At 40.3% G+C, this 12,482-nt stretch overlaps 1 protein-coding gene across 5 annotated transcripts in view; it reads right to left on the minus strand.

Annotated features, from left to right (window-relative positions):
* The window catches only part of LOC128693860 (adenomatous polyposis coli protein-like), a 551,448-nt gene that overhangs the window by 322,596 nt on the left and 216,370 nt on the right, over positions 1-12,482 (minus strand). The window lies entirely within an intron of this gene.

Raw genomic sequence — 12,482 nt, forward strand, 5'->3', positions numbered from 1 at the left:
CATCATAACATTAACTCATGAATCTATAACTGAATAACTACACCCGCGTGACTCGTTAATCAAACACGCTGGGAACGACACGCCCACAGGACAGGGATCACCAGGCTGGTAATTATATATACACATATTACATCTTCCACACCATACAGAGCCGACTGTTTGTCCAGCCCATCCGCCCAAAGTCAGTATCTCACCGTGACGTACACAGTCAGATGTGTGACTTTGCCGCGAGATTTAAAAGAGGATTATTGGACTGCAGTTAAGTAGGCTCGGAGAGTTCCAGTTTCTGACAGCGCTTTAAAAAAATATTATTACTTGTATGTATTACTGCATTTATTGGCGTTGTGATATGTTATAACTGGCTTACATTTTTAACACGCGACAATCTAAATTAAAGTAATTGAAGCATGGCCGTAGCCTACAACTGGTAAAAGCACACATCGATGTCACTATTTTTGATATTCTTTGTAACTGATAAAGCCTCGTGTAGGTGAAACGTCGTACTAATGAAAAGTATCCTTTTGCTGCCTGTATGTGTCTTTTTTTTTAGCCTCACCTGTGCAGTGTGAGTAACGTACAGTCATGAAAGGCATGTTGTTTAAGGACATTCTACCCATTATAGTGCAAAAACGTACCAAGAGCTTTCATCTAATACTCATTAAGTAATATTAATTCACTTTTGTTCGTTCATCACTTTTATTCTGTCCGTCCGTCTGTGTGTCGACTTGACACAACTTAATAACAGACATTATTGACCGCCTTTCCTCCTGGTAGAGGCCTTCCTGCCTGCAGCGGTAACTTAACATTCAGGGAACACCCTCTGCCCACCAAAGCCGAGAGTATTGCAGTGGTCTTCCCAGAGCAGTCTAAAAACCTCCCCACCACATCAATTCAGCTCCACGACCACCCCACAACCACCACCACAAGGACCACCCTAAGCCTCTACCGCCCCGATTAACATGATCTCATCAAATCCCACAAAGATCATCCAGCACTCGAAGCACTAATTTAGAAAGTTTCCAGAAGAGCCTCCATTCGCCTTACTCCAAGTAAAGTTTCGAGACCAGAGCGTCTCCATTAGAGCATCCCACGCTGGGACTGAAGTGGAGAGCAAGTAGCCTCTGCCTGCATGCACTTTCTTCCTTTCTTTCTGCCTGCCCGCCTTACTGCATGCATTTACTTTCAACTTCGATGCGTTATGCATTCACAAGGACCACATGCCCTAGCCCCAGAGCCCGATTAATATTTTGCAGGCCCCTAGGCTACAGGTAATGCGAGGCCCCCAGTGATATTTTCAAAAGTAAAACAAATTTAAAGAAAATAATAAATTTATTTTTACAAGGCTAACCACAATTAAAAGTCAAACATTTGCTTTGCATAATTTCTTGGAAACAAATTTCTCCAGAACGTGAGTAAATTGTAAGTTGTTGAGAACATCTCTGGAGACCCTCCAGCTAGTGGAGGCCCCTGGGCTGCAGCCCTTAAACCCCATGTCTAATGCGGCCCTGCCTAGCCCTAGCACATTAGTACCCCTGTCAATATCATCGCTTGCCTACTGTGTCTCAAATAATTTTCTGCATACAATCATCTAAATAAACATTATATAAAAGAATGTGTGTGAATTTTATTTGCGTATTTATGTATGCAGGGTTTAGTTCCAAATATAGCCGCTGAACAATATACATAATCATACAAGTCATCTTACACACCTTATTTGCATAATTCATTCTTAAATCCCGCGTATATTACAGAACAGCCAGCCAGCCTACATTGTGACACAAGACTGTGTGACAAATATACAGACTGCCTCTGTGTTGTGCAGCTTGTGACACAAAAGACCGTGTGCTACATTTGCACAAAAGTACTATGGTTATAATTATAACTTTAATTTTTAAAGGGGTGGACCAGTAAGCCACCGGAAGTCCTCGGTCAGATGACCAAAACTCCAGTGGCGGGTTATCATGTGACTAAGACCAGCGTCAGGAAACACTTCAATACACACATATAGCCAGCGCATAAGAGACAAACTTACGATGTTTTCGTCCGACTTGACCATTAATTAGTCACACAACTTACGTGGACTATCTGTCGTGTAGTTTACCTTGAGCCATCATATTAATACTATACAATACCAATAAGTTGATGCGTGACGTGCAAAACTAGGCTACTTTCAATGCCGAAAGTCTTCGCCTGCGCAGTACGCTTCTCCAGTTTATTAGTAAGAGCTTACAAAGCCCATTAAAACGCTCAATCTTCCTCTAAGTAGGATATACAAATGTTAAAGGTTTAAAGTCGACTAAAAGAGCCATTCTCGAGTTATATCACGGAAACCAACGATTCCAAGATTTTTATCTAATATAGTGATGAATGGTTTTGAAAACCGACAAGTTGAAGAATTGAGACACTTATGCAACACATGGGAATCTTTATTGAAGAAACGTTTCGCCACACAGTGGCTTCATCAGTCCAATACAAAGTAGAAATGGGTAAGGAGAGTAGAAGTATGAGGTAATCAGTCCCTCAACCTGGATTCGATGTGTTCAGTCCATCACTCTTGTAGTAAGTGCAGCATAGGGCCAGAGAGGTGGCTTATATACTGCGGTGAGATGAGTTGAAGCAGGAGGAGGCGGGATCTTAGTGGGACCTGCCACTAATGTAAGTAGGTCATCGTCCAAAGGTTTGGGCAAGCGTTGAAGTCTTTGTACCAAGACACTGCAACATCATGGAATCTTGGTACAAAGACTTCAACGCTTGCCCAAACCTTTGGACGATGACCTACTTACATTAGTGGCAGGTCCCACTAAGATCCCGCCTCCTCCTGCTTCAACTCATCTCACCGCAGTATACAAGCCACCTCTCTGGCCCTATGCTGCACTTACTACAAGAGTGATGGACTGAACACATCGAATCCAGGTTGAGGGACTGATTACCTCATACTTCTACTCTCCTTACCCATTTCTACTTTGTATTGGACTGATGAAGCCACTGTGTGGCGAAACGTTTCTTCAATAAAGATTCCCATGTGTTGCATAAGTGTCTCAATTCTTCATCTAATATAGTATCCTACATTCTTTCAGGTATACAGAAGTAAGATCAGGGACAAGATAGGCCCAATCAAAAGTTCCTCGGGTCAGCTCATTGACAGTGATAAGGAAATGTTGTTAGGTAAGACACATATGCAACAGTTAGGTATCTTTATTTCGAAACGTTTCGCCTACACAGTAGGCTTCATCAGTCGAGTACAGAAAAGTTGATAGAAGCAGAAGATACTTGAAGACGATGTAATCAGTCCATCACCCTTAAAGTTTTGAGGTGGTCAGTCCCTCAGTCTGGAGAAGAGCATTGTTCCATATTGTTTCATACTATGGAACAATGCTCTTCTCCAGACTGAGGGACTGACCACCTCAAAACTTTAAGGGTGATGGACTGATTACATCGTCTTCAAGTATCTTCTGCTTCTATCAACTTTTCTGTACTCGACTGAAGAAGCCTACTGTGTAGGCGAAACGTTTCGAAATAAAGATACCTAACTGCTGCATATGTGTCTTACCTAACAACCTGTCGGTATTTTATACCTTTTTATGTACGATAAGGAAATGTGTAGAATTTTTAACACATACTTCCTCTCAGTTTTTACACAGGAGGATACCAGCGATATTCCAGTAATGATAAATTATATAGAACAGGACGATAATAAACTGTGCACGATTAGGGTCACAAGTGACATGGTTCTTAGGCAAATAGATAAATTAAAACCTAACAAATCCCCAGGCCCTGATGAACTGTATGCAAGGGTTCTAAAGGAATGTAAAGAGGAGCTTAGCACACCTTTGGCTAATCTTTTCAACATATCACTACAAACTGGCATGGTGCCAGATAAGTGGAAAATGGCAAATGTGATACCTATTTTCAAAGCAGGTGACGGGTCCTTAGCTTCGAACTATAGACCAATAAGCCTAACCTCCATAGTGGGAAAATTTATGGAATCAATAATTGCCGAGGCAGTTCGTAGCCACCTTGAAAAGCATAAATTGAGCAACGAATCTCAGCATGGTTTTACAAAGGGGCGTTCCTGCCTTACGAATTTATTAACTTTCTTCACTAAGGTATTTGAGGAGGTAGATCATGGTAATGAATATGATATTGTGTATATGGACTTCAGTAAGGCTTTTGACAGGGTCCCACATCAGAGACTATTGAGGAAAATTAAGGCACATGGAATAGGAGGAGAAATTTTTTCCTGGATAGAGGCATGGTTGACAAATAGGCAGCAGAGAGTTTGCATAAATGGGGAGAAATCAGAGTGGGGAAACGTCACGAGCGGTGTTCCTCAGGGGTCAGTGTTGGGCCCCCTGCTGTTCACAATCTACATAAACGACATAGATGAGGGCATAAAGAGCGACATCGGCAAGTTTGCCGATGACACCAAAATAGGCCGTCGAATTCATTCTGACGAGGACATTCGAGCAGTCCAGGAAGATTTGAATAGACTGATGCAGTGGTCGGAGAAGTGGCAGATGCAGTTTAATATAGACAAATGCAAAGTTCTAAATGTTGGACAGGACAATAACCATGCAACATATAAACTAAATAATGTAGATGTTAATATTACGGATTGCGAAAAAGATTTAGGAGTTCTGGTTAGCAGTAATCTGAAACCAAGACAACAGTGCATAAGTGTTCGCAATAAAGCTAATAGAATCCTTGGCTTCATATCGAGAAGCATAAATAATAGGAGTCCTCAGGTTGTTCTTCAACTCTATACATCCTTGGTTAGGCCTCATTTAGATTATGCTGCACAGTTTTGGTTACCGTATTACAGAATGGATATAAATTCTCTGGAAAATGTACAAAGGAGGATGACAAAGTTGATCCCATGTATCAGAAACCTTCCCTATGAGGATAGACTAAGGGCCCTGAATCTGCACTCTCTAGAAAGACGTAGAATTAGGGGGGATATGATTGAGGTGTATAAATGGAAGACAGGAATAAATAAAGGGGATGTAAATAGTGTGCTGAAAATATCTAGCCTAGACAGGACTCGCAGCAATGGTTTTAAGTTGGAAAAATTCAGATTCAGGAAGGATATAGGAAAGTACTGGTTTGGTAATAGAGTTGTGGATGAGTGGAACAAACTCCCGAGTACAGTTATAGAGGCAAGAACGTTGTGTAGCTTTAAAAATAGGTTGGATAAATGCATGAGTGGATGTGGGTGGGTGTGAGTTGGACCTGATAGCTTGTGCTACCAGGTTGGGTGCATTGGATTAAGCCGGTAGGAGACTTGGACCTGCCTCGCATGGGCCAGTAGGCCTGCTGCAGTGTTCCTTCGTTCTTATGTTCTTATTTAAAATGCCCCAGCCATTAAAGTTTGAGGCCGCTCTAAGAAGGAATACTTAAATATATTATACGAAAATAATTTCACAATACTGTATACACAAAAGTTCTTCTAAACAGGAAACACCAGTGTTGAATATTTGAAGTCAATTGAAAGAGGCTATTTAAATTTATGAGACCCATTTCAAGAATTCTGGAATGGTCTATATAACACTAACAAGATGACATCAGCACACGCCAGTAGTTAGATGAATCCTTCCCTGGTTCCTAAGCTATAAACGAAACTTTGGGAGGAAAAAAAATCTCAGGCAACCACTTACAAGTGCTCCCCTATGGATAACTAAAAGTAACCACGATAAAACTCCCAAAACCTTAATTTGATTTCCTTAAGAGTTTCATGGCCACACCAGACCAAACAAAAAACTACCAAACATGCAAAAAAGGACGTGTAAGGAAGGAAAGAACAAGTAACGGAGAAGATTCAACAAATGAAAGCCACCAAACGAAAAATATGAATTAGAGATGACTAACTAACATATGAGAGACAAAGACACGAAACAATGATGTGAGGTTCTAAATAAGCAAGGTGAAGCAGTTAGGAACTTTTAACCTCTCGCCTACACAATAGGCTTCATCAGTCGAACACAAAGGAGGCGAATATGGAGACAACAGAAGCAGTGGAGAGGTAAAGACGATGTGACCAGTATATCAACCTTGAAAAAGTATCTACTTGTAGATACTTTATACCATTATTACACTGACAAATATGGGAGACAAAACTATTAGCAGCAGCAATCCTTGAGGCCCGAGGTTATATTTAAATTTGAACAACAAATCCGGCACGACACATATGTACATGTCGTGCCGAATAAGTAAAAATTGCGATTTTGGCTTAAATAGCAACGTTCTTCTTGCTAAATAAGGCAAGCGAAAATTTGTGTATTCAAAAATTTCGCAAAAATCATTTTGAACCTAACGAAAAAAAATATATTTCATTGTGTTTATTAAATTATTGTAAATTTATCTAAAATATATTTAGTTGGATTAGGCTAAATTAAATTGTGCTTGTTATAATAAGGTTAGGTAAGTTTTCTAAGGTTCTTTTGGTACAAAAATTATTAATTTTTACATTAACATAAATGAAAAAATATATCTTTAAACGTATAAGAGAAATATACACAAATAACCCGCACATAGAAGAGAGGAGCTTACGACATTTCGGTCCGATTTGGACCATTTACAAAGTCACACTAAACAGAAGTGTGACTTTGTAAATGGTCCAAGTCGGACCGAAACGTCGTCGTTATTTGTGCATCATTCCAGTCACGGTACTGTGCCTTTTTTTGTTATTTATGTATAAGAGAAAATTTTAGAAAGGACTTAATTTTAAACGAGTTCTTGCTAATTGACCAGTTTTACCTATTCGGCACGACATTATATATATATATATATATATATATATATATATATATATATATATATATATATATATATATATATATATATATATATATATATATGGAAAAAAAAGACTAGGTTTCTTGTGTTGAACTCAGTCTTCCCATAATTTAAAAAACAGTGTAGCGTTTTTAAACTTACAAGACATGAAGCGAGAGGTTAGGACCTGAGAGAGATTCTACGAGGAAAAACTGGTAGTTGGTAGCATTGGAATAGTGGTGGCGGGGCCACTGCTTTTTTAAAGGGACGCTGCCCGCCCTCCCTCCCTCCCTCCACACTACTCTCTCCATCGTGCCACCAGTAACATTGTGGCCATGGGTGGAAATGGAGAATATTGTTACAAAGAATGAAGGAAATAGGGAGGAAAGATTGCAAAGAATGAAGGAGGAAAGGTTACAAAGTATGAATGAAATACTGAGGAAAATTTACAAAAAAATGAAGGAAATAGAAAGAAAAGCTTACAAAATATGAAGGAAAAAAGGGAGAAAAGTTGGAGAACGGGAAAGGAGGAAACAAAATCTGGAAACACTGGGAATGGAAGACGAGTGGGAGGAAAATGGCGCAGGGAGATATATGACGTGAACTATGGAACAGAGGGAAGCAAGAGAGGCGAATTGACCCGAAAGGAAGAGGAAAGGGGAGATGCACAAGAACGAGGATGTTATTATACGTACGAACGATTATCACCATTATTAAGCCATACATCACTGCAGAGATACCTTTTACCCACCACTCTCTGTGTTGGGTAAGAGGTATCTCAGCTTATAGCAGGACTGGACTCTGACACAGTCATAATTTTCTTCTGCTAGATGCTGCCCACAACAGTTGGCTAACACAGGTACCTATTTTTCTATTGTTAGTTGGGCAGGGGGCAGGAACGGTGTCAGGATACACTTGCCTATTTGTCATATCAGCTTGGAGGCCTGGTCTGGAACCGGACCGCGGGGACGTTTACTTTGCAAACTTCTGGCATCCTTCAGATATCAGGTGAGTGAAGGGGAAGAGGGAGAGGAGAGTGAGAAGTTAACATAGACAGAGGACCCCACCCAGGTCAAGTCCACCAATTTCAAAATCCTCTGAACTGAAACCCCCCCCCCCCGGTAATTTAATTTCCACTACATCCCTCCTCATTTCTTCGTCTGCCTCTCCCTTGCTACGTCCTTCTCACCCATTTAATCAAATGACGTCAATCTATCAGTCTAATACACTACGGTTTATATTCCTGCCACGTTCTCACTAACTCTCTAACACAGACAGTCTCAAGCATACACTCATAAGCTTAACAACATGCACTAAGCTTCATCATGGATGCCACTCTAAAATGATCGCCATAACTCTCAAATACACTAAATTGGCACACTCACTTTCGTGAGTTTAAGAACACATGCCACTCTATCTCTAATATGTTCTTACTCTCAAGCACACTCACTCTCGTGAGCTTAAGAGCATTAAGCTCTCATGTCTGGCCTCCCTGACACTTTCACCTTTAAGTTTCCACCAACACTCCCTTCACCGGTCGTGGCCTGGCTTCATACGCCACCTCGCTCTCCCTCGTGCGTAATATACGCCCACAACACCACCACTAACACACCAACACCACCATACACACCAACAATGCCACAACCACTCACACCTCCACTACCAATACTCACACCACCACCAATGTGATGCAGGATACGACTTTCGTCCTATTTTTAAATTTTGGAATGACATAATGACGTTAAACTGTTATAACTGGATGGGTCGCCGGTGGGAGCGCCTACGTTTTTTTATATCTAGAAAAATTGGATGTATCAGTAAAGTACCTATACCTTTACCTTAATATAGCTTTGATGTACTGCTACCTAATTACATATGCTAGTTATATAGTGGTAACAAAAACTAACAAATTTACATATAATGCACACACACACTATCATCTTCACCCAGGTCCAGGGCCGGGCTCAGGGGGTTCTGGCCCCCTCTGTCAATTTTGCTCTGGCACCCATTCCCATCTCAGTTTTAAAAATTTTTTATCTAAAAAAAAAAATTAAATATAATTTTGTTTCATTCCGCATATTTTACTGAAAACGTAAAATAGAATAATTATATTTTAATAAATGAAATCCAAGAAACGAGTAGCATTAATGACATGGTCAAAAGGAGTTAAAACTCACGACGCGTTTCCCACGAGGAAGGTTAAAACAACACGGGTTCGATTCCCGGCTAGCCGCAGTTTGTTACTGCTTAAAAAACACTAGAGGTGTAACTCCCTATATTGTGCGTACACAGGGAACGTTCAGAAAATGAGGTTGAGTAATGGATCCGAAAAAGAACGGTGTAAAATGAGGGTGCTGAACAACAGCAGTGGTACATAACCCCAGTGTAAACAATGGCGGAGTACAGTGGGGAACAACACTGCAGCGATACACATTCTGGAAATAAAAACACTGCAAGGAGAACCAAAGTTAAATAATTTTTAGGAGATATAAACCATAGTAAAACTGACAGGGAGAACTGGAATCCCTCTGTGGAGGACTAGAAACATGGAAGGCATGTTCATTTGTGAGTCAACATGTAAGACCAAACAAGAACAAGGGAAGACGAGCCGGCGAGACTTGACCTGGTTTTCACCCAGTCTTTTATCATGCTTCATCTTGCATCCCACCTCTCCTCCATCTCTCTTCTTCTCCCATCCCACGTCTTCCATCAAGTTCACCTCTCCGTTAATTGTAAAACTTCATTCCCAGGGTTACAACACCAAATGAAATTAACTATTAGGATTGTAAATTTTGAGAGCAGCTAAAAGTTTAATATTTTTCTAAACCTGAGTGAAAATTCAATCAAGCCATTCATTTGACCAAGACCATCAAAGGTGGCCTTACATCAAACTTTTCTGAACAAAAAGGTTAGCCACGATAAAGGTTACCTTGAAAAGTTTGAAAAATCAAAGCTAAGTTTCTTCCCTTGATACACTACACGATCTTTCCACTAAGTCTTATTCCTCTTCCGCCTCCTCTTCATCCTCGTCATCATCTTTACCTCTTCTCAATTCAATTATCTGATTCCTCTCTCGACCCTCTCATTTTTATTCCTTCTTCCTACTACACCTCAATACACTCCCCTTCTCCCTCCACATTATCCCTTTTCACATTATCCCTATCTCATTTCTACATCATCTCATTCACTCCATCCCATCTTTCCCTCGACTTCAACATATTCCTTCTAACCCTCCCTCTATTCCATCCTTCCTCTATCTCCTCGCTACATCCCCATCACTCCCATTTTCCCTCCATTCCTCGCACCTTAAGCCTATCACTCCCACCCTCCACATTAACGTCAGAGTTCTTTCTCCCTCTCCAATTCCACAGCATTTCCTTCTTCCTTCTCCTGCCCCCTTACTTCACCAGCTCCCTCTTTCTCATTCTACCCTCACCAACTCACTCTTAATTCACCTGCTCCAATTCCATGACATCAGCACCACAGCTGATGTTTCCAATTTTGTTGAAAAAAATAATCGCCCCCTCTTCCTTCACCTGCCCCTCCTTCCTTCACCTACCCCTTCTTCCCTTACATGCCTCCTCATCCCTTCACTCCCTCACCTTCCCCAAACCCGATTTACCTTCATAAAAAAGTTTGCGTAACAAGTTTTTGGACAATTTCATATAATGTCGATCATCTCCATGTGTATCTACACACACAGACACAGACACAGACACAGACACACACACACACACACACACACACACACACACACACACACACACACACACACACACACACTTATTCCTGCAATATTTCTGATATCTGTAAGTAGCAGACTGAACAGCTTTGGGTTAAGCTGCTTTCGGTAGGGCTATTTAAGCTATGTTAGATGAACAAAATTTGGGTGGTCAAATGTACATTAGCACCTGTAAATGAAATGATGCTTAGGCGAAATAATGTTCATTGGGCGAACAGAAACCGGTAACCAACAGGAAAATATAGGAAATATAACAGTAAAATTACTACGTTCACTGAATAGTTTTATTCGTCTTGCTGGTGTTTTATAGGGCCATTGATAGCTTGTGCAGTATCGAGCCCGCTCTGTCGTTTTACAGTCATGTACGAACGCTTAAGAGAATGGGATGCAGCCATATTTTTCTCCCATCAACTCGTTTTTAATACACTAATATGACAACAGGACTAAAAATACCGAGAAAATAAGTAAAAGAATCTTAGCATACAGTAAGAGTAACAGTGTAGGTAGTAGATAGAAATTCGATGATAACCGAGAACAGACACATGTTATATATCTACGGCCGGTTCCCAGGATTCTTCTACCCTCGCAGCTCAACCTGAGGTCGGGCAACTAAACATAAGAGAAAAACCTTGTCTTACTAAAGCTTCACACTGAGCGAGAAAACGTCATATTAAAAGCTCTGCTCTCAACAAATTTTTTTGGGGAGAAAGAGAGAGTGGATACAGGATATATACATCGAGAAGTATACTACTCTCAGCGTATACACAAGCTAAGACTTTACTTTAATTCCTATCTGAGGGATTAAAGTATTCTTGTCATCTGGTGTTGTAAAGGTTAAGTACAGCATTAATGACCCAAGTCAATAGGCTTTAAATCATATAAACTAAAAAAATTCGTCTGCAAGGAGTACTGGAGGACCGAAAAGGCATTCTTTCAACTACAAGAGAAACCTTTGTATATTACAATATATTGCAGAAAATAAGATACCCAAACTTGTATGCAAATATCCAAAATTTACTTGTAACCGAGGGAAAATCATAATGACAAGCTTGTAATAAATTAATAACCAAATATACTTTTGCTAACTATTGTAGGGTCAAGTTCATTGGCCTTTGGAGTATCCCTGGGCTCTCAAGGATGAGTACATAAACCACCAGCTACCCTCTACATGATGGATATTGATTGCACAAACTATCAGCTACCCTCTACATGATGGATATTGATTGCACAAACTATCAGCTACCCTCTACATGATGGATATTGATTGCACAAACTATCAGCTACCCTCTACATGATGGATATTGATTGCACAAACTATCAGCTACCCTCTACATGATGGATATTGATTGCACAAACTATCAGCTACCCTCTACATGATGGATATTGATTGCACAAACTATCAGCTACCCTCTACATGATGGATATTGATTGCACAAACTATCAGCTACCCTCTACATGATGGATATTGATTGCACAAACTATCAGCTACCCTCTACATGATGGATATTGATTGCACAAACTATCAGCTACCCTCTACATGATGGATATTGATTGCACAAACTATCAGCTACCCTCTACATGATGGATATTGATTGCACAAACTATCAGCTACCCTCTACATGATGGATATTGATTGCACAAACTATCAGCTACCCTCTACATGATGGATATTGATTGCACAAACTATCAGCTACCCTCTACATGATGGATATTGATTGCACAAACTATCAGCTACCCTCTACATGATGGATATTGATTGCACAAACTATCAGCTACCCTCTACATGATGGATATTGATTGCACAAACTATCAGCTACCCTCTACATGATGGATATTGATTGCACAAACTATCAGCTACCCTCTACATGATGGATATTGATTGCACACACTATCAGCTACCCTCTACATGATGGATATTGATTGCACAAACTATCAGCTACCCCCTACATGATGGATATTGATTGCACAA

This window comes from Cherax quadricarinatus, chromosome 33, assembly GCF_038502225.1.
Source record: "Cherax quadricarinatus isolate ZL_2023a chromosome 33, ASM3850222v1, whole genome shotgun sequence".
Lineage (NCBI taxonomy): Eukaryota > Metazoa > Arthropoda > Malacostraca > Decapoda > Parastacidae > Cherax > Cherax quadricarinatus.